The sequence below is a fragment of the Heterocephalus glaber genome, unplaced genomic scaffold (assembly GCF_053883595.1).
Source record: "Heterocephalus glaber isolate CG9 unplaced genomic scaffold, H.glaber_assembly_v1.0 deba00001497, whole genome shotgun sequence".
NCBI lineage: Eukaryota > Metazoa > Chordata > Mammalia > Rodentia > Bathyergidae > Heterocephalus > Heterocephalus glaber.
The window spans coordinates 37,826,790-37,851,593 of NW_028258320.1; the positions used below are offsets into that span (position 1 = coordinate 37,826,790).

General features: G+C 35.6%; 1 protein-coding gene and 1 pseudogene across 3 annotated transcripts in view; one reads left to right on the forward strand and one right to left on the reverse strand.

Moving 5' to 3' along the window:
* Positions 1-24,804, reverse strand: part of Rnls (renalase, FAD dependent amine oxidase) — a 325,504-nt gene that overhangs the window by 252,636 nt on the left and 48,064 nt on the right. The window lies entirely within an intron of this gene.
* Positions 17,068-18,233, forward strand: LOC101715506 (putative G protein-coupled receptor 160; annotated as a pseudogene).

Sequence of the window (24,804 nt, forward strand, 5' to 3'; positions counted from 1 at the left end):
AGAATCCCTGTTCAAGTTACAAATTCACTTTTTTCTCCTTTCCCACTGAGCCAGAACTGGGTGAGTGAGCAGCAGACCCATACCTCCACCAGCCTACATCTGCTTGTTAGACAGATTTTAATGAGGGGTACTGTCACACGGCTCTAATGCTGTATCCTTATTGATTGGTAGCTTCCTGGTCCCTATGCTAACCTTGCAATAATTTGCACTCTTGATTCTGTTGTACAGTTTTGAACTCTATCTTCTGGTATTTAAAAATCACATATATTCCCTTTAAATTAGTTTATTAGTTATTTAAAATAAATTCTTTTAGGTCCCTGAGTTTTGTCATCTTTCCTTGATTGTAGGCAATGTTCCTGATGGCGTCGTGGGTTGCTTCTTTCTATCCAACTGTTCCATGACACCAAGCAGAACTATTTACCCCTCCAATCTCAATTGGTCAGTTTTACATTTATGTGGTGACTTTAAAAAGTTTTTCCTTTATTTGGAACCCAATCCAGCAACAGAAAACATATTTACCCCCAGCATGTTATACTCATATAATGAGTATAGTATGATATAATACATAGCAAGTAGTTATTTCTCAGATACATGAATAAATGGAAAAGATCTTGACTTGTGCCATAGTTAAGCTACCAGCAACCTTTTCTTCTACGAACTATATGTCATGCAAAATAATTTAATACTATTGTCTATACTCCCAAGCATTTGTAAAAGAACAGCCCTTTTGTTATTTAAATTTTAATTAATACTTTAAAATTTAAAATTGAAATCTATGCTCACACTAGCCACATTTCAAGTGGTCAAGAGCCACACATAACTACTGCCTACCATATCAATGCAAATATAGACAATTTCCAGCATGACAGAAAGATTTATTGGATATTAACAGATTAGACTGTTTTTTTTACCTAACAGTGCAAATACTGGCCCTATATATGGTCTTGTGTCAAATGCTGCCTATATCTAACCTTTCAGTATACTTCAGGTACTAAAATTCTTTGCCCTAGTCAAAAGCAGATGTCACTACAGTTTATTTTCCCAATCTGGCAATCCAATAGCAAGAAGTATCTAAATGCGACATAATAACTGAAGCAAGGAAAAACTTCTGCTGTTCAAATTATCTCAGGAGCAAAGTATGTTGTTGGATTGTTGTAGTGTGAGTGTGCATATATGTGTGTGTCCATTAGAGATACTTGAACCAAAGATTTAACACCATAATTCTTTCGTTCCACATCACATCACATAAAAAATCTTACTGGTCATCCTTGATATAAAGTATAATCTAGAATGTAAAAAAATCTATAAATTTCCACTTTTTATGATAATATAAACTTTCTTCATACTTATTAAGGCTCTAGAAAAGTCCTAAATAACTACATGTAGAGCACTCACATAATGAAATCGTTCAGACGGCTCAAACTACAGCAATGCAGAAGGGTACTCAAAACTAAGAATAAGCAGTTTTTTCTAAGTATACCTTGCTTTTATTTTTAATTTTATTTGCTTATTTCTGTTAATATAGAACTATGTAAAAAATTGTAAAATAATGTTCCACAAGTTTCAATCAAAGCTTGGTGTGCAGTTAGCATACATGCAAACACACACTGGTATTCAAACCCATCCTGTGCTGAAGAAGGTATCCTGAGATCTTCTAGATCATAGTGTCTTGTTAAACTAGATATTCTGGTTATTGAAGTCTAACAATCAGAAACTCACCCACAAAGAAGAATAATTGAGATCAAGGGGGTGGTTAAGAATGTCACTTTTTGTTCATTTGACTGAACTATTGCTGTAGGCTACAACTAAGCTTGTAAGAACATAATAAGGTCTGGTACATTTCTGTATTCCTTTACAACATGAAATCACAATTTTAGCAGACGCTAGAGATTATAACACTTCCCAGTAATAATGGAAATATGCATTAACTTCCCAGATCTCCTCAGCCCCTTAGGAAATTATGATGTGAGTCACTGAAAAAACTAGCCCAATGACCGCAAAAGCCAATCAAGATTTGTGGGATGACATGAAGTCCAAATGAAGTTGCTTCCATGGTGCAATGAATCCAGCAAGTCTGCAACTTTAGTTTTATTTAAATCTACTTCATCTTCACAATCTTGCATGGTCCATAGGACCTCAAGCATTGCCAATAAAAATCAAAATCAGATTTTGTCAAGTAGGCTGTCTGATTGTAACACAAAAGATTACAAGAGTAAGAACAACACAACAACTGTCACCTTGAGTAAAACATAGCAAACCCTGAACTACTACATTTAGAAGTCATATTAAAGTGAGTTTATATCAATACTAAGGGATACAGAACCCCTGCCCCAAAATATTAAAGAAGATATGAGCTTCTGATTAAACAAGGAAAAGTGAACATTGTATTTATTTGTGCTTCCTTGGTATTTCCCACTACAATGATAATAAACACAAAAGGATAAAGTTTGAGAAAAGATTGTCACTGGCTGTAATCTGCTGAGGAGATGGAGACATCAACTCACCCTCATATGTTCTTGACTCTAGTCACAGCAAAAAATGTCAGGACCCATTAGTGAGAACCATAAGCAGATGTATCAGGCAAAGCTAAAATGTAAGAGAAAAAGGACTTCAGCCTGAGTTGAAAGGAGCAGGGCTTGGAAGAAGATAAGACTGGCTCACTAACAAAGGAATAGACAAGTTTTTATGGATTTGCTTTAGGCTAGGGTCTGTTTGATTATTATCTCATTTCTAGTTTTGCAAAATGGTTCTCGAGGAAATAATTACTGGCTAAGGGGGAAATAGGGTCTTCATGAGATGACTGTCTGCTTAGGACAGTCTCATTCTTATGGAGGCTGTGCTGGAAGCCAGGACAATCTCAGTTTAGGGCAATGGCTGGAAACTTCTGAGTCCTCATTGGAAGTGGAATGTCTCTTTAAATCTCTTATCTTGGTGTTTTAGTTACTTTTTTTACAGCTGAGACAAAATACCCAACACCCAAAGTTAAAGGAAGAAAGGTTTAAATGGCTCACAAACTGAAGAGGTTTCAGTTCATAGTTGGCTGGCCCCAAGGCAGGGTATCATACCAGAGGAGAAACAGTTCATGGCAAGCAGAAGGCAGAAGGCAGCAAGCAGAAGCAACAACAACAGCAGGCCTCTTTCTGTCTCTTAAATTTATCCAGGAAACTTACCCTTAGGGTGAGCAGCAAGTAGCACTCACACCCTTAATCTTAGCATTGCACCACAAATCAATCCCAGCATCAAATCTTTAATCCTAGTATCATACACCCTAGATCCAGCCACCTCCAAAAAGCCCCACCTATGACCTCATGAGGCTTTAGGAGTTATTCTAGATAAAAGCCTTAACACATGGTGTCTTTGGTGTTGAAGGGAGATGAGACATGTAAATTTAGGACTAACCAATATTCTCCTGCCAGCTTTTAAAAAGACACTCCTTTAAATGATTAACATGCCCATATGGAAAGATAAAAATGGATTTAACCCAAAGTTTTAAGGTAATAAAGGAGATATATACAAAGTAAAGGTTAAGCTTTCTTTTGCTTTTAGTTACCTATTGGGCATAGCTAGGCCCAAATGAAGTCACTGTTCCTATCCCCTTGCAAAAACTGCTTTTAGATACCTGACTGCAATGGAATAAAACACAAATCATGCTTTTAATGAGTAGCAAGTTCAGGGCCCAGGAGTTTGTTTGTCCTCTGTCCCTATGGTGGTCTCTGTGTTGAGACAACAGCAGACAAGACAGCAACAGAATTTTGGAAGCTATGTAGTAGATGGATAAAGAGTAACTGCCACTCATTAGAGATAGCCAAGTTCTAAGTTTATGAAGAAGGTAAGCAGAGGGAAGCCAAATGAGTTGCAGAATTTCAGAAAGATTCAGGAATTGGAGGCACCAAATATCTCTAAGGGCAGAGATGGGAGACAGAGAAGAAAAAAGAAGGGAGTTGAGTACTTGGATTCTAGTGATCTCTACTTTTCTTCCTCCGTCTTATGTAGAGTTCTCAACCCCATCATGGCAGAAGCCTAGAAACTCAGTCTCCAAAGATGCACTATCACAGAGGGTTGGAAATGTAGATGTAAGTGACTAAGTGAAACTGAATTGAGTGAAAGTTCATATACTTAAGAGTAAGATATTCTTTTTTTCCTACCCCCTTCACCTTGCTTCTCCTGACTTACATAACTCTAGCAGCTAGACTTTTAGCCCCTGTCCACTTCAACTCTTTCCTATCCCTAGAGAGGACACTAAAGATCAGTCTCTGAGAAGCTGACCTGCTTAAGACAAAGGCAGAAAGATACTAACACTCCAAAGCAGTGCCCTCACAGACTTTCTCAGGTTTTTATCTTCACTAGAGACAGGGTGAGAGTGAGGGATAAAATCCCCACCATGCTGCACTTATCAGGTCATGCCTCACAGGGCGGTTCTTTTTGCAGAAGGGAGGGGTTACTTTTTTGTAAAAAGCATAAAGTCACCAACTGGTAAACTTACATGGCTAGGGAATTTTCCTAATTCATACAGAGGTACTATGTGGGTTAACTGTAGTCTATCGAGAGGGACCTCCAAATGGTTAGACCCTTGCCTGACTGTCGTCCTACAGTGAAATGTGCCAGTCTACAAGTCCCACCCTACTCCCGACACACAGGTTCCAACTGGTATTTTAGCAATGTATGTTCAAAATATGAATGGACAACCAAGGGGAATCAGTGGCAAAGAAAATCTCAGACACCAAAAACCAAAAGACCCAAACAAACAAAAAGAAAGAATTCACAGGAAAGAAATATGCAATTTTTAAAAAACTAAATTTAAAACTAGAAAAAAATGGGGGTAATAACTGTCCCTTCCTCATGGGGTTGTTGTTAACAGTAAATATGTTTCAACACTAAATAATGTTGTACAAATGTAACTGTGTAAATAAGAATAAATATGGTTACAGCACTCAAAACAGTACCTGGAACATAACAATGTATCTGCAAGAGTCCTGTTTCTAACGGGTGAAATTAGCCTGTTTACAAGATATTAATTACTAATACACTGAATTTATTTCTATTACCTTGTTTTGAGTTTTCTGTTTCTTTTGTTCTTTGTTATTTCTTTACTTTTACTGAACTGACTTTTTCTAAATTCCATGTATTTCTTCTGTCAATTTAGAAGAAGTAATTTTATTTAATTGTTTTAGGGCTCCAAAGTTAATTACCCAATAAACATAAGTACATATAACTCTCATCTTGTTGATCAACATGTTAGTTCTAAAAATACAAAATATTGCTGTTTGTGGTCAATAATTACATTTACAAATCTTTCTGTGCTCACTATTGCTTCTGATGGCTTCTTTCTTTTAGTCTTGCTTTTTAAATCTTTTAATAATTCTTAAATATAAAATTCTTTATTATAATAATTACATAAATGATAATAATACTTTAACCTTTCTATAACTGAATATATATTATTTTTCTCATAAATTATTTTCATATATAATATGAATATACGCTATTTTCTCATAAAACATGGGTGTGGTTTTAACTGAATATAATGTCAAACTCAAAAAAGCTTCTTCTTAATAAGTATATGCCAAATGAATAAATCAGTCAATGGGTAATTCATAGGAAATAGGAGACCACCAAGACAGGATCATCAAAGAAGGCTAATGAGATAACACATAGTTTCTAGAAATGCATGTTGGTTCACTCCTTAATAAACAGAAAAATGAGATCTTGCTTTAAAAAAGAAGTTTGATGGGAAAGAAAAATGGTTTTAAAAGTACTATTTAATGGAAATTGAACTAAGCAAATGTTCTCAATAAATGTTCCTAAAGCAACTGGTCAGAAACCTGACCCAGTATGTAAGAAATATTTATGAAAGTAGATGAAGCAATGTGTCTCAATTGGTAAGGACCAGAGAATAGCATCTGATTTCAGCTGTCATGATTACATGGAGGGATAGAGAAATCTATCAGGGTTAGCCTTTCTTTACCAATGTCCCTACAGATTAATAGGCGTTGCAAGGCAACAGAGAAATACGAAAGCATAACCCTTTCAAAAGAAAAAAGAGTACAAACTGGTTTCTAAACCCATCCTTTGAATGATTTTTTTAAAAACTTACCTCAACTGTGAACTGAATTTATCAGAACATTTGAAAAACACATTATATTACAATTTAATTGTAGTGTTATAATTCCACTTAGTTTAGATAAAAAGAGGCATTTTTTTTCCTGGTTTGATGTTAGCAATGTAGGTTAGGCGGTCTCTGTATCTAGCCATTTCATGGATGTCAATGTCATTCAATTATAGCTGCTTATTTCTCACCATTCTTGAGCTTAATTTATTCATTCATTCATTCCTTTATTCATTCAGTAATTTTCATATAATAGTACATACAAAGTCAAGGCACTGCCTTGCCAAAGATACCCTTAAAAAGCCCAGTTCAACATCACAGTAAAAGTTCTTAAGGCTTTCCAATGATACGTGAAATATTCTTATAACTAAATATCAAGTAGAAGGACATAAACTTTTTTTACTCTTGTGTAGGATGTATTTGTTCTGAGATTGAATGGCTTTATGTTGAACAAGAAGAGGATGAATAGAAAATTTCAGATCAGCTCTTTAGAGGCAGAAGGAAAATCATTATTATCTCTAAAAACCAATATTGAGTAATCCTTAAAAGAAGATCAGGTCAATGAAATTGTTTTCTTTTTCCAACTATCATCTCTACTTAGTACTAAAAGTATCAACTCAAGACTTACTTGATTCTTTCAAAAGAATTTGGTTATCAAAATCATTCTCCAAAGCTTCCTCTAAATTTTAATAGTAGGAGAGGATTTGTTGTCAACTTTTAATTGTGATTTATAACAGCATTTACATTTATGTAAAATGTATAATCTGATTTGTCTCTGTATGTTTCAGGTACATGTGGTAATACATAATTATGGCACATGGATAAACAATTTACAAATTTTAGAAGGACAGAAGAGGAGAAAAAATAATTAACAAAGAAGAGGGAGAAGGTGTGATCAGAGTTGAAGAATAGGAGAGTTTAGCATCAGAGTAGCCAAGGGAAGAATAGCTTCATGAAGGCTCTCTGAGTTGAGGGTGAAAATGAAGCAAAACTTTAAATGTCATGATGAGAAGGTCACTAGAGATGGTCTTTAAGAGAATGGCCTTTATCAGAAGATTAATAAAGTAGGTTTACTTTTGTATGGCTTACATAACTAAGAACATTTCTGATCGGTATGGATCAACCAGAGTTAATGTATTGGTATGACTTTTCTTCTAAAGCTATAAATTTAACATTTTAGTTATCTTTTGAAACCTTGTGACTATGGGATTGCTTTTTCCTAGATCTTTAGAAACTCAGAAAATAGCTCGTGATTTCCTCATTGCTACCTCTCTAGATCTCTAGTTTAGGGGCCCCAGTTTAAGAACCAGTGTTTTATATCTATTATTTTTCACTTTGCTTCAAAAAGTCGTTAATATGCTTCTCGTTCATTCATTCATTCATTCATTCACTTATTTAATCAGTATTTACTGAGAGTTCATTTGAGCCTAGGTTACAGTACTAAACAAAGTGGATAAAGCTCCTATTGTCATAAAATCTATATTCTAATGAAAGACAGATAATCACCAAATGAACTAATTCTGATTATAATGTCCAGTGCTTTGAATTTAAAACAAGGCGAGGTAAGAGGAAGGGGATCAGGAGTTGCTAAGGAAGGACAGAGAAGTAAAGGGCAGCTTCTTTGAAGAGGTTACATCTGAGCAGAGATTTGAGGGAGTCCTAGGATCATGTGGACATGTCAAGAAAAATCATCCCAGACAGACCAAACAAGTGAAAGAGCCCTAAGACAAAAGGGTATGTGGTGTATTTCAGAGTCAGCAAAGAAGCCAGTGTAGCAGAAGAGAGTAAGAATGGTAGGAGATGATACAGGTGAGGTACATAGGCACTAGAGAATAAAGAAAATGATAGGACTTTACAAGATGAGAAGTCATTTATGCACTTGGAAAATTAAAGTGATATAATTTTATTTATGTTTTAATGACTCCTTCTGGCATGTTGGGCAAGTGGATTGGGGGATGGTGCTATGGTTTGGATTGATCCCCAAAACTCTCATGTGCTCAGAGTCAAGGATTTTGGAAGGTTCCTGGATCATGGATGCACTGTAGTTGAATGTGCTATCAGAAGGTAGGACCTAATCAGAAGAGGTAGGTCAACCTGGAAGAGGGTACTTCCATCCCTGGCTCTTCTACTCTCTTTCTGCTTCCTAATCACCAACATGGGCAGCTTTCCTATGCCCTAGCCCTTGCACCATGCTATTCTACTTTGGAGCCAGCTGACCATGGAATGTAACCACAAGCCCAAAAAAACTCTCTCCTCCTTTAAATTGTGGGTGCCAGGTAAAGTGACTAAGACAGACAGCAAGAGGGAACATGCAAAGGGAAGACTGTAGTGGTTCAAGTGAGAAAAGGTAAAAGTGGTAAAAGAGCTGAGAGTTGCTTTTCGTTCTTCAAGATAGTCCCAATAGGATGTTTAGATAGATTGAATATTTGTTGTGAGAACAAGGGGCAGAAAGACGACAGGAACTGTGCTAATACCATTTTAACATCAGTTATTTCTCATAGAACCTCTGTCCCGGAGTACCATAATTAGTCTAAGTATTTCATTAATGAAACTAAAAATTAAAGTAGGTTTATGATCTCCTATACCCAAGTATTTACCCAACAAAAACATACAAACTGATCACCCAAAAGAAATACACAAGAATATTCACAAGAGCACTATTCATAAGAGCACCAACTGTAAAACTACCCTAGTACCTACCAACAGTGCAATAAAGTATACTACAAATGCACAATGTAATACTGTACAACAATAAGAATAACTTCCAATTACATGTAACAATGAGGTGAATTTCATAAATAATGCTAAGTGAAAGAAACTAAATATATAAGAGCACATACTGTTTGATTCCATTTAAATGCAACACAAAAATAGGCACAAACTTACTGGAAACTGGATAAAGAAAATGTGGCTTTTTTATAAAATGGAGTACTAATCAGCCATAAAGAACAAAAAACTAGTCATTTATAGCTAAATGGATGCATATTGAGGCCATACTCTTAAGTGAAATAAATAGGACACACCTTTGTAAATACCGAATAGTTTTACTAGTGTGAGAAACTGATAGTGTAAACAAGAGTTAAAATGATTAAAATGAATAATTGATAATTTGAAATAGGAAAAAAGGTCCAAAGACGAAGGAGTGAAGGGAGGGGAAGGGGAAAGGAAAAGAGAGAAAAGAAAAACTATGAGAAAAGAAAAAAAAAGGAAATGAAATCTATGTAAATAGGGAAGGGTGGAGGGGGTGAAGGGCACACAGGTAATGGGGAAAAAAATAAGAGCCAAGATATATCACGTACAGGTACAAACACCCAATGATAAATGTAAATGAACTGTATACCTAAAGTGTACCAATAAAATGTACCAATAAAATTAATTTTAAAAAATAGGCACAAACTAATCTATGATGTTACAAGTCAGGGCAATGACTACTCAGGGTGGAAGCATGGAATAGTTAGTGACTAGGCAGTAGTACAAAGGAGGCTTCTCGGGTATAATGTGTTCTATTTTTCGATCCAAGTGCTGGTTATATGGATAACCCATATTGCCAATATGCACTATCTTGGTAAAAATTCATCAAGATGTTTACTTATTGCATGTTAATTTTTATATTTGAATGCTACAATTCAATAAAAAAGGTTTTTTTTAAAAGCAGGGAAAATGATGGTGTTGGTAATAATTTTGTAGGAGAAACAAAGAATAATATCACTGACAACCATTTTGTACTTGACAAATAACTTGAGAGTTTTAGCAGTGGAAAAATACAACTCATGTTCAGGAATGGTTAATATAGCAAAATTATATGGACATTAAGAATTTACATACAAATTCTAAATAAGCCTTAGATGTGGAGGATGAGATGAGGTTTTTATGTATTCAGATGTGATTCTGACTGGAAGAAATCTATCTTTGGAAATTAACCTGTGATCCTCACAAATATATGAAAGTGTACAGCATGCATAAAGGGGAAGATTGACTCATGGCCCAGAAGTTTACTGATCTTGAAATGCATATGCTAAGAAAGAACTTTATTTAAAACAGTTGACTAGAAACCGATGCAATTTGTCATCAAAATCAAAATCCACAAATATTCTAAGACTCAAAAAAATACAACAACATGACTTCATTAACCCTTAAAAAAGATACTTCTGTAACTTATGTGTTCTATCACATCTCTCCTCAAAATATCTTGCAATGCCTGCCTTCAGAGATGTTTCCAGAAAAGTGTAAATGAGTTTTAAAGAAATAATAAAGTACTTCCTTGTTTCTAGTGAATTCTAATTTTATTTTTCCTTTCTTTGTAGGCATGTGCAGTTGCAGTTGAAGGCTTAACTATAGATAAAGGCATTTAAAATAAAAGCAAACTAAAAGGAAAAATTAAGACTTAGGGAATGATTTTAGACTTTGTCATTTCTTTTGTCCCAGTTTTTACACTAAGGGACCCATTTCAGAAAATGTATGTGATTGCTGACTTTTGCTAGAGAAGGAAATTATAATATATCCTTAGTATAAAACGGTTAAGGAAAAAGTTAACTGGCCCACTTAATTATCTGAACCTACTTTTCTCCAAAAGAAGGTGGTCAAATAGGGTGTCTTCCAGATTTATGACTTCATTTTATTCTTTACTTCCATAAACAATACTGAAAGTCTCTCTTTAATGGGGTGACACATTCTCTACCCGCCAGAAAATGTAAGCTCTAAGCCACAGTGAACATAAACTGTAGTTTCAAGGGATCTAGAACTGTTTCTATAAAGAGTAAGTGAGATGAACAGATGATAAATCAACCAGCTAATTTAGGCAAAAATATCTCCAATTTTTCGAGAGGGAAGATAAAAGGCTTTCATATTAGCTATTTTCTTATTATCTGCATACCTATGCAAGTACATATTGCACTTCAGCTATATACAGCTCAAGTGTCTTCTTGCTGAATAACAATATGACCTTAGAGTTTAAAGATTTTACAGCTTACAAAACATTTCACATATAGTACTCACATATAGCATCACATATCAAAAATACTAATTTGGGACACGGCACTATACCAATTAAGATGACAATGAATAATTCAGAAAATCACAAGATAAACTCTGAACTGGGAGGAATTTTGATATGAAGAATACAATTCATCACAATTTAAAATAAAGAATAGAACCCAGACATTCAGAATGAGAACTGCTAGAGTAACTACTAGTATGGTGTATTCTCTGTGGAGCCCCAACATTCACTGGAGTATAATTTCCATGTAGCAAGGATGCTACCTGTTTTTCCAACACATTATCCTAAGCAGCTAGTGCAACACCTGGAAGTACAGTATCTAACTTGCTTTTTAACATGGAGACATCTAATACTTTCTGATGTCAGACTCGTAATTTTAGAATCAATATAACATACTCAAAAGTTATATGATTCAGAATAAGATTTACAAAAGTGAATCTGCATTACTTTTAAATAACTATCAAGAGTTGTAATATATCAAAAATGTTGCTTCTGATCTATTTAGATTCATTTATATACTTACATTTATTCATTCAGTATTTACATTTATTCATTCCATCAATACATTTTAACTACCATCTATAGGCAAGATATTGTGCTATCAATTTAATGTCACAAAGTAATAAGATAAAATAAATTAGAATAATGAACTCCAAATATAAAAGTTATATTTTCACAACAAGTATTTGAATTTTTTTTCTTTTTTCTTTTTTATTAATTTTATTGGTACATTTTAGATAAGCATAATGATAATACTCATCATAGGGAATTTGTATGTGTACATGATACATCTCGATTCTTTTTTCCCCAATCCCTTCCTCTGCTTTCAAATCTTCTTCCCCCCTTAATTACAAAAGCTTTGCTTCCGTTTTTTCATTCTATCCTTTTTTCTTTTCCCTTCCTTCCCTACCCCCTCCCCTTGCCTTGTTCCCCTTCCCATTTGTACATTTTCTTCTTATTTCACAATATCTATTATATATTTTGGTCCTTAATCAGTCTTTCAGTTTCTCTCACCAAAGAAGCAATGTGATATTTAAACATGTGTGTCTGATTTATTTTATTGAAGGGTATGGCCTCAAGGTACATGCATTTATCTAGAAATGTCTCAAGTTTACCCTTCTTTATGGCAGAGTAGTACTCAATTGTATTTAAAAACTGCGCCTTCTTCATTCATTCATCAGTTGATAGGCATCTAGGAAGTTTCCAACGTTTAGCTATTACAAATTGTGCTGCTATAAACATGGGTGTAAGACAACACAGTAGGCCATGTCTAAAATTTTTCAATGGGTTTTCACTGACCTTAGATAAATTCTTTTTTTTCTTTTTTAAAAAAATTTTTATTGGTACATTTTAGGTATACAATACATTTACATTTATCATGGGGTGCTTGTACCTGTACATGATGTATCTTAGTTCGTATTTTTTTCCCCATTACCTGTGCGCCCTTCACCCCCTCCACCCTTCCCTATTTACATAGGTTTCATTTCCATTTTTTTCTTTTCTCATAATTTTTCCTTTCCCTTCTTCCCTTCCCCCTTCCCTTCCCACCACCCCTACACCTTTGGACCTTTTTCTATTTCAAAGTATCAATTATTCATTTTAATCTTTATTTACACTTTCAGTTTCTCACACTAGAGAAACTATTCAGTATTTACAAAGGTGTGTCCTATTTATTTCACTTAACAGTATGGGCTCAATATGCATCCATTTAGCTATAAATGTCTCTAGCTTCTCATTCTTTATGGCTGAGTAGTACTACATTTTATAAAAAAAAAAAACCCACATCTTCTTTATCCAGTTTCCAGTTGATGGGCATTTGGGCTGTTTCCAAGCTTTAGCTATTACAAACTGTGCCGCTATAAACATGGATGCACATATATTGCTGTGGTATGATTGTGTTAATTCTTTGGGGGAGAGACCCAGCAGGGGAATAGCTGGGTCAAATGTGACCTCTAGTCCTAGTTCTTTGAGGTATCTCCATATTGATATCCACAGTGGTTGCACCAGTCTGCATTCCCACCAACAGTGGAGAAGGGTTTCTTTCTCTCCACACCCCCACCAACATTTGTTATTGGTTGATTTCTTGATAGCAGCCATTCTTTCTGGGGTGAGGTGAAATCTCAGTGTTGTTTTTATCTGCATCTCTCAAATGACCAGTGATGTTGAACATTTTTTCATATATGTATTTGCTGCTCTTACTTCTTTATCTGAGAAATGTCAATGAGAAATTGGAGACATTTATAGTTAAGTGGATGCACATTGAGGCAATACTCTTAAGTGAAATAAATAGGACACACATGTATAAATACTGAATAGTTTCTCGGGTGTGAGAAACTGAAAGTGTAAATGGGGACTAAAATGTATGACAGGTAATGTGAAATAGGAAGAAAAGGGGCAAAGGGGAAGGAGGTGGGGGGGGGTAGGAGAAAGCAAAGAAGGGAATGGAATTAATATGAGAAAATGGAAAAATAGGAAAAAAATCTTTGTAAGCAGGAAGGACTGGAGGGGTTGAAGGGAGGGCTGGGTAAGGGTGAAAAATAAGAACCGAGAGAGATTATGTAAAGGTGCAAATTTCCAATGATGAATGTCATTATATTGTATACCTAAAATGTACCAATGATTAGAATGAATAATTGATAATGTAAAATAGGAAGAAAAGGTCCAAAGGGGTAGGGGTAGTGGGAGGGGCAGGGGAAAGGAAAGAAGGGAAAGGAAAAATGATGAGAAATGGAAAAAATGGAAACTTGTCAGACCATGACAAGTGAAATGGGTGTGTATCTCAAAGAATATGTGAATACAATAGCAATCTGAAGAATTTTTCCAAGTGATTGAAAATTCATTTTTATTTATTCTAAGAAATTTCAAAAATCACATTTTGAGAATTGTGGAATAAGTGAAAATTTCCAAAGGAATGTTCTCAAAACAACATATTTTGATAAGTTAGGTATAAATGATTTAAAAACTAAGTTTATTCAGATTTTCTTCACATAACAAATTTAGATTAATCATGTGTATAGCACTTGGCTAAAAAGAATAATTTGCTACTCAGGTAAGAAACTGAGGTTTGAAAACTCCAAGTTTCTATTTCACCATGATGACATGGTGATGTAGTCACATTCTTACATAATATGGTCATTCTAGGTTTCTACTTTACTGATCAAAAAAAAATTGTTTTCCTTTTCTTTTTTTGTTTTGTTTTTCTAGGTAGTGTTTTTCTTTTCTTTTTTATTAATTTTATTGGTACATTTTAGGTATATAATACAATGACATTCATCATTGGAAATTTGTACCTTTACATAATCTACCTGGGTTCTTATTTTTTTTCCCACTCCCCTGCCCTTCCTTTGACCACTCCACTCCTCCCTATTTACAAAGATTTTGTTTCCATTTTTTCATATGAGAAAATGAAAAAATGTGTTTTTCTTAAGCAGCTTGAAACTCAAGTTCTAAAATATATTTTAATTTTAAAATGCCAATTTCTACCAATTCTCATAAATGATCAGGCTGTTGGCTGTGGAAACTGTAGCCTGCTCATTCCTACTGAATGGAGAGAAAATATTTAAACTTTGTGTGCAGTTTCAGAATGCAATATAAAGAAACACATAAAGTGAATTCTCTAACCAAAAGTTTTCCAAGTTCCAATTAAAAGTTCAGTACTTTTGTAAAAACATCACTACTTAGACAACAATAGAAAGGAACAATGTGTCTGTGTACACGTCTGAATTTTTCATTGTCATGCAATTCATTTATCTCATGTTGATTTTGGCGGATTCTGGCTTTTCTCAATGGAAACAGATACTTGGCCCTGAGCTGAAATTAAAACACTGAAACAGGATGAAACATACCCTTCAATTACTACATATCCTTTTTTATTAATACACAATATGCCATGCAAATGACCTAAAGTGTCTGACACATTCAACACCTTTGGCCTTCAACAAGTATTAACAAAATAAGAATCACATAAAACTTGCTAGACTAAGGGCCGGGGATTTAGCTCAGTGGTTCCACCGCCTGGCTCTCAAGAGCAAGGACCCAAGTTTGATCCTCAGTACTAAAAAAAAACCTTTCTAGACTGTTCCGGTAATTAGTTTGGAGAATACATTATTAGAAATCAGGGTGAGGAGATTAGGTTTCTGAAGGAAAATTATTCCAATCATCTTTAGTTTAAGAATACAATTGATTCTATGGCTGAGTAGTACCCCATTTTATAAAAAAAACCACATTTTCTTTATCCAGTCTCCAGTTGATGGGCATTTGGGCTGTTTCCAAGTTTTAGCTATTACAAACTGCGCTGCTATGAACATGGGTGCACATATATCACTGTGGTATGATTCTTTTAATTCTTTGGGGAAGATCCCCAGCAGTGGAATAGCGGGGTCAAATGGGATTTCCAGTCCTAGTTCTTTGAGGTATCTCCATACTGATTTCCACAGTGTTTGCACCAGTCTACACTCCCACCAGCAGTGGAGCAGGGTTCCTCTTTCCCCACAGACCGCCAGCATTTGTTATTGGTTGATTTCATGATAGCAGCCATTCTTTCTGGAGTGAAGTGTAATCTCAGCGTTGTTTTCATTTGCATCTCTTGAATGACCAGTGATTTTGAACATTTTTTCATGTATTTATTTGCTATTTCTACTTCTTTGTCTGAGAAATGTCTGTTCATTTCAGATGCCCATTTTTGGATTGGGTCTTTAAATTTGGGAGGTCTGATCTTTTTAAGTTCTTTATAGATTCGAGATAGTAGACCTTTGTCTGAGGAAGAGCAGGTGAAGATTTTAGAGACATTTATAGCTAAGTGGATGCACATCGAGGTGATACTCTTAAGTGAAATAAATAGGACACAGATGTGTAAATACCGAATAGTTTCTCTGGTGTGAGAAACTGAAAGTATAAATAAGGACTAAATGTATAATAGGTAATATGAAATAGGAAGAAAAGGGGCAAAGGGGAAGGAAGTGGGAGGGCTAAGGGAAAGGATAGAAGGGAATGGGATTAATATGAGAAAATGGAAAACTAGGAACAAAATCTTTGTAAATAGGGAGGTCTGGAGGGGTTGAAGGGAGGGCTGGGCAAAGGTGAAAAATAAGAACCAAGAGAGACTATGTAAAGGTGCAAATTTCCAATGATGAATGTCATTATATTGTATACCTAAAATGTACCAATGATTAGAATGAATAATCGATAATGTAAAATAGGAAGAAAAGGTCCAAAGGGGTAGGGGTAGTGGGAGGGGCAGGGGAAAGGAAAGAAGGGAAAGGAAAAAATGATGAGAAATGGAAAAAATGGAAATAAAGTCTTTGTAAATAGGGAAGGGTGGAGGGCGTGAAGGGAGGGCTAGGAATGGGGAAAAAATAAGAACCAAGATGCATTATATAAAGGTACAATTCCCAATGAGAAATGTAACTGTGTTGTATACCTACAATGTACCAATAAAAGAATTAATACAAAAAAAAAAAAAAGAATACAATTCATTCTAACAACAGCTCCTCCTTGAGCTTTAAAATTTCAATCTCGGCCGGTGACCTTGCGGCTGGCGGGGTAGGGTCCCTGTGCCTGACGGACGCCATGCCGGGTGCGAGCCGGAGCTCGTGGTTTCCGCTGGCCGACTCTGGAGGAAGGTGCGGAGAGGAAGGCGCAGCCCGGAGCCCCGCGAGGAGCGCCAGCAACTCAACTTCCAGAGATAACCCAAACCAGCAAAGGATAGCTCACACAGCATTTTGGCATAGCAAAATGAAATGCAAGGAACCAACAGTGACATAATTGAAGGCAGCAAAATAAAAATAAAATAGGATCACTGGTTAGGAAAACTGGAGAGACTCATCTGGTCACTCCATCTAGGCCTCCTCCAAGCAACACACCACTTGGCAGTTGTTAGATTGGCAGCTATGCTTCTGTGTCCTTGTACCACGAACCTGTGATGGAACTTTTTCAGATAAGGCTAAGTTCAACTACAGTTTGTGAACAGAAAATAAAGTGAAGCAGTGTTTTATCATGTATTTTCCAGCAGGTGTTCTTGAAATTTAAAAATATGACATCTTTTTCTTCAGATAGCTGCTCTTTTCAGAACCAGTTACATCAAACGAATCAGCCTCTAGATGCTACTTTTCTGTTGTTCTTGATCGTATTTGGGAAAATACTACTAAATATCCTCACACTAGGAATGAGAAGATAAAACAGCTATCAAAATTTTATGGAATGTTTTTGTGTTTCATTAGCATTTGTTGATTTTTTATTTTTGGTAAACATTTCCATTATATCCTATTTCAGGGATTTTGTACTTTTAGGTATTAGGTTTACTAAATACCATATCTGTCTCTTTGCGCAAATTATTTCCTTTACTTATGGCTTTTTGCATTATCCAGTCTTCTTAATGTCTTGTATAGATTATTGTCTGAATTTCTCTAAACTCATCAAGCTATCATCTAAATGTCAGAAGGCATTTTATTTCTTTGCAGTAATTTTGATTTGGATTTCAGTCCTTGCTTATGTTTTGGGAGAACCAGGTATCTACCAAAGCCTGAAGGCACAGAATATTTCTTACAAATGTCCTGTCTATGTCAGCGTTCAGAGTTACTGCCTGTCACTTTCCATGATGATAATTTTATTTATGGCTTTTATAACCTCTTGGTCAGAAGTTATTACCTTGGTACAGGCTATTCAAATAACTTTCTGTATGAATGAGCCTATCTTGTATGTTCCTTCTTCATCCCTCCCTAGTTACATTGTAAACTCTAAAAGAATACTCTTGCCCAAGCTCATTGTCTGTTTTCTTGGTACCTGGTTACCATTTGTACTGCTTCAGGTATTCATTCTTTTACTTAAAGTACAGATTCCTGCATATATCGAGTTGAACATTCCCTGGTTGTACTTTGTCCATAGTTTTCTCATTGCCACCATTTGTTGGTTTAATTGTCACAAGCTTTATTTAAGAAATACCTCATTACCCATAGATTCATTTGTCAACTGGAAATGCTGCTTCATTCCACTTACAATGCATAATTTTGGACAAATTGAAAAGCCTATATCAATAATAATTTGTTAATATGTTACCATCTTAAAACTAAACCAATTACAATAAAATCATAATCTTAGAAACAGGAAAGAATGGTGACTCAGGACATACCAAAAAGTGGCACTAAACTGAAGCTCTTTTTCCCCTCTAACCGTTTATATTTTTCCAGCATACTTTTGGGGTTATGATATAGTTTATTAAATGTTTTCTTTTAAAAACAAGAAGTTCTTATACCTATTCAGGACTACTGTATAAATAAATTTGTTATTAATACAAAAAAATAAAAAATAAAATTTCAATCTCTATATTCTTGTCAAGTAAAGGTATGGGTCAAATCGACCCTTGAGGCAAAAAGAAATACACTTGTTGTGCTTCAAATCAATGTAGGGTACAAACAAGGTTTGTTTGAAGATTCCTTACCTAGGAGGAAGCCTCAGAGGCTAGTTTCTCTTCAGTGAGGGAGGGGGCATGAGGTACAGGGGGACTGGGAGAGACTGGGGATATTAAGCCCACTCTGAAGATGGGATAAGGCATCTCAGAGAAGGGGGCTAGAGATACTTTGGCATTTGGCTTGGGGACCACTTTTGTGCTCTCAGAGTCTCTTTTCACTGACATTCTGCTTCACTTCATGTTTTGATGAAAGGTCTCTATGATATAAAAATTCCAAGGCACAGTGAATGGAGAAGACTCATGTCAGAATAGGCAGCCCCTATCTAAGTCTTTAGACCTAACATCTTGGAATCAGCTCTGAAAGCCTAACCATGAGGCTGAATTCCAGCATGATTGTTTCATGCTGCAGGCATAGGAGTTTCACTACGAAGAAAATGAAGTCCAAGAAGCCAAGCACGTAACTGAAAAAAAGGAACACAGATATCCCTTTTTTGTTTTGTGGGTTCATTAAGTGTACTTGAAAAAGAAATGCTTTAATTTGCCTTTGTTTCATCTAAAAAGACAATGTGTATATCTTCCAAAAGCAGTATACATATACAATTGCAGACCAAACATTTTCTGTTAAGGTGAAGCCACACTTGGGTGACATCAATGACCTCACAATGAGTACTGTGCACAGGGCAAAAAAAAAAAGTTAGAAAATTAATTTGCCAAATTCAATTGCTAGGAAGAGACAGGACAATTCCAGTTAGAATAAATCAGCTAAGCATTTAGAAACTATTATCAGGAGCGCTAGACAGCACTGCATGATGGTCTTCAAACCACAAGTGATGTCAAAGCAGCAAGGCTGCTGAGTTGCCAGAGGATCAAGCACCAATAATAGATACTAAAATTACTGCTGAAGAAGCGTATTTGATTGTGGAGGGCCCCAGGAGCAGTAAACTTTGGAAGGCTTCCCTGAGAGTTTTACAAGAAATAAGATAAGCAACATCACCAACTGTAATCACAAAATACAATAAAAATGCTACACGTTCTCATAGATCTTCCAAGTCTATCTCCCTTGAATGATACAAAATCATTCCTCTCTTAACACAAAATGATGAGGACACAGGTTATTGCCAAATTCAGGCCACATCTAGCTGGTGACACAAAGATACAGACAATTCCATAAAGATTTTTTTCCAGTATTGGGGGTTGAATTAGCGCCTTTGCACTAAATTACACTTGCAGCACACCCCTCTCCTCTCCCTTTTTAAAATTTTGAGACAGGGACTCACTAAGTTATCCAGGCTAGGCTTGAACTCATGATATTCCTGCCTCAGCCTCTCAGGGTGCTAGGATTACAACCACCACACCTGGCTAGAGTCTTTTTAAAGTGTGTTTGAAAAAGAGATGGCCTTATTTAAACTGACACCAACCTAGGTATCCCCATCTCCTTATACGTCCCCTTTGTTCCCATGCATCAGTTACACAGTCCTTTTGGTCAATATTTCTGGCCTAATTCCTCTTGCTGTTTGCTGATCTGAGGTTGCACCAGCCTCTTCCTCATGTCTTACCATCCTTCCATTCCTACCCACCATTCTGATCCATAGCTCCCAGGATTCCCAGCTTAATTCCTGCTCAAGGTCTCGTCTCATTTTTGAAATAGAAAGCTCAGATATATAACTGTCAGAAACAATTGAATACCAACATGTGAGGAAACTTACTCTAATTTTTTTAAAAATTCTAAGTTGGGTTATGAAGGAGATTCTCACCTATTTCATAAACTTAACTACCATAGAATACTTTCTTGCTTTATATTTTTCAATTTATATGGGCTAATTGACTAGTAGTTGAATTCATAATACAAATTATCTGTTTAAGAAATAATATCTGCTTAGGAAAGGCATATAAGAGGAAGTTTAGATGAAATGTTCCAGGAAAAGCAAACAAAATATACAGAGACATGTATTTGACAGAAGGAAATCAAAAGATACTGAAATCACAAATATGTCTAATAAAATATCTATAAATTAATTATAACAAAATGCAAAGATTTTGAATGCATTAAAATGATGAGAAAGCATCTTTAACCAGTGACTTCCAACAAGCAGTACAGTGATGGCGAACCTTTTAGAGACTAAGTACCAAATTGCAACCAAAACCCACTTATTTATTGCAAAGTGCCAACAGTACACTTAAACCTGAATACTGAGATTTTAGTTTAGAAAAAATGCTACATTAACATCTTATGTCTTCAAAGAAAAACACAATAACACATGTACCATAGGTTTGACACAACTGAGAGAACCAATTTGTAAATTAGATCCTAGAGACCAACTGATTACATGAAGTCTGAATCACCAAAAGTAATTTGAACTGCTAGACAAAATATATACTACTTACTTTGTATGAGATACCATAATAATTTTGTTTCTACTTGAATAATGTTATGGGATCTTAATGTGACCATGGAATGATATTCTGTTCAAAATATGTATTTCCTATACTATTAATCTGAAACATGCAAGGCACAATAGCATAGTAAGATCTGTAACCAGGTGGCCTTAGTGAGAACTTGTAATTAAAAGGAGACTCTTACAAGTTCTGTGACCCTGGACAGGCTATCTAGTTTTTTCATTACACCATTATTGAAAGCAGTGACAATAATATGAAGATTAGTATAAGAATTAAATTAGTTGATATATTTCAAATACCCTGAAGAGTATCTGGTGGATAATAAACACTATTTGTTAGCTACTGTTCTTCTTTTTCTTGTTATTCAGAGAGACAGATTTCTTTGCCTTTGATTCATTTAAAAGTACTCAATGCAATAAAGAAGGGTGGATAACTGCCTATTTTTTTCCCTTTTTGACTTGTTGTCATTGTTGTATATATTCTATGAGGAGTACCACCGCCCCCAGCGCAAGGAGGAGAGCCACCGCCAGCGCTAAGGCGGTGAGCTGCGCCAGAGCTAGCAGCACACTCGCCCTGTTGAAATGAAAAAACATGTAAACAAATCTCAAAACCAGATTTCCAGGTCACCTAAAGCAATCCTAAAGGGAAACGAGATGGAACAATCTAATATCAACCACCTAGACTCCCTGAACTGGCAACAAAAGAGGATCTAGAAAAAATGAAATCAGAAATAATTTCTCAGATAACAGTAGAGATTGTGCCCATAGGGCAAGACATGATTAATAAATCTAGAGAGGACACAGATAAAAAAAATAGAGGAGCTCAGGAACATGATGGAATCCCAACATAGGAAACAAATGGAATCCATAAAACAGATACAAACAGATTTCCAGGAGATTAAAAACTCCTTGAAAGTTTACAGAGTAGAATGAGCCAATGTGAGGATTGAATTTCAGATAATGAAGAAAACATTGCAATTAGGGAGCAGGACAATAAAAATTTCCATAAAATAGTAAGGGACTACAAGAAATCAATCCAGCAGCTGCTAGATGATGCAAACAAGAATAACATAGGACTGATCAGAGTCAATGAAGAAACAGGAGAGAGTGTAAATGACATAAAAAAAACTGTTCACAGAAGTGATGGCAGAAAACTTCCCAAACAGGGGAAAAGAACTTGACATACAAATAAGTGAGGCATATAGGACTCCCACTAGCCTTGATCAAAAAAAGAATCTACACATAGGTATATAATTGTTAAGATTCCAGAAACCCAGCAGAAGAACAAAATCCCATAAGCAGTTAGAGAAAAGAAATAAAATCACATGCAAAGGAAAGCCCATCAGAATCACAGCAGACTTCTCAATGCAAACCCTCAAGGCAACAGGAGTTTGGAGTGATATATTTCAAGCCCTAAAGGAAAACAGCCTCTATCCCAGATTGATATACCCTGAAAAACTGTCTTTCAAAATTAATGGAAAAATAAGATACTTTCATGACAAAGAGCACCTTAGGAATTTCATGAATACCAAACCAGCATGCCAAAAAATTTTAGACAATATCCTAGGAAAAGACAATGAGGATGACAACCACAGGAAGCCCAGAAGAATGAATCCATCCAGGCATGACAAGAAATCAAACGCAAAGGGGGAGAATCGAACCAAAAGGAAAAGTCATGACAATTATAAGTCAATACGTATCAGTTATAACCATCAAAGTTAACGGTCTCAATTCACCAATCAAAATAAATAGACTGGCAGATTGGGTCGAGAAGCAAGATCCAACAATATGCTGCATACAAGAAACACACTTAATTCAAAAAGAAACTCATAGACTGAAAGTTAAAGGGTGGAAAACAATACTCCATGCAACAGGAACCCCCAAAAAAGCAGGAGTAGCTATCCTCTTTGCAGATCAAGTGGATTTCAAAGCAACACTGATTAAGAGGGACACTACATCCTTGTAAAGGGAACAGTCCAAGAGGAAGAGATGACAATCATAAATATCTATGCACCAAACACTAGTGTGCCCAACTATATAAAAGAAATACTAACAGACATGAAAAATAAACTAAACACTAATACAATAGTAGTGGGGGACCTCAATACCCGACTGTCACAGATAGATCAACTAGACAGAAAATAAACAATGAAATAGTAGAACTCAATCAAACTCTTGAACAAATGAACTTAACAGACGTTTACAGAGTGTTGCACAAAATCAGAATACACAATTCTTTTCAGCCGCACATGGGTCATTCTCCAAAATAGACCACATACTTGCTCACAGAACATGTTTAAGTAAGTGCAAAGGAATTGAACTTATCCCCTGTGTATTTACAGACCATAATGGGATGAAATTGGAGATCCATAGCAAAAGAAACTGCAAGAATTTCATAAACACATGGAAATTGAACAGCACACTTCTGAATAACCAATGGGTCACAGAGGAAATTAAAGAAATCAGACAATTCCTACAATCAAATGACAATGACAATACAACATATCAGAATCTATGGGACACAATAAAAGCAGTCTTAAGAGTGAAATTCATAGCAGTGAACACTAGTATTAGGAAAACAGAGTAAGCCCAATTAAACAACCTGATGCTGAACCTCAAGCTTCTAGAAAAAGAATAGCAGGACAAACCAAAGCTCATACAAGGAAGGAAATTATAAAGATCAGAGCAGAAATAAATGCAATGGAGTCTAAGAGAACGATATCAAAAAATCAATGAAGCCAAGAGTTGGCTCTTTGAAAGAATCAACAAAATTGACAAACCCTTAGTCAACCTTATCAAAAAAAGGAAAGAAAAGGCCCAAATTCATGCAATTAGGAATGAAAAGGATGAAATTACAACAGACCCAGCAGAAATCCAGAGGATCATCTATACCTACTTTGAGAATCTGTACGTCAATAAGATAGAAAACACAGAAGAATTGGAAAGATTCCTAGATACGTATGAATTACCAAAGTTGAACGAAGAAGACCTAAAACTTCTAAGCAACTCAATACCAATCAATGAAATTGAAGACAAAATTAAAAACTTATCAACTAAGAAAAGCCCTGGTCCTGATGGGTTCACTGCTGAATTCTGTAAGACATTTAGAGAGGAACTACTGCCACTACTGTTTAAACTCTTCAATGAAATTGAAAGGGAGGCAATACTCCCAAATTCATTCCTGGAAGCAACCATCACCTTCATCCCCAAAGCAGAGAAACACCCAACAGAAAAAAGGAGAACTATAGGCCAATCTCACTAATGAACATAGATGTAAAAAACCTTATTAAGATACTGGCAAATAGAATGCAGAAGATCATCAAGAAGATCCTACACCCTGACCAAGTGGGATTCATCCCAGTGATGCAGGGATGGTTCAAAATATGCAAATCAATAAATGTAATTTCTCTAGTGTGAGAAACTGAAAGTGTAAATATGGACTAAAAGATATGATAATGTGAAATAGGAGGAAAAGGGGCAATGGGGAAGGGGAAGTGGGAGGCATAGAGGAAAGGAAAGAAGGGAATGGAATTAATATGAGAAAATTAAAAAACAGAAGCAAAGTCTTTGTAAATAAGGAGGGATGGATGGGTTAAAGGCAGGGCAGGGGAATGGGGAAAAAAAAAGAACCAAGAGAGATTATGAAAAGGTGCAAATTTCCAATGATGAATGCCATTATATTGTATACCTAAAATGTACCAATAAAATTAATTTTAAAAATGTTCTATGAGGGCTGGGGATGTAGCGCAGTAGTGTAGCACCTGCCTGGCAAATTTGAGGCCCTGAGTTCTATTCCTGATATCAAATAAAAATAAATAAATACATACATACATACATACATACATATTCCATGGTACACTCATCCTCACTTCTTTCTTCTTTCATTTCCTACCATGAGGAA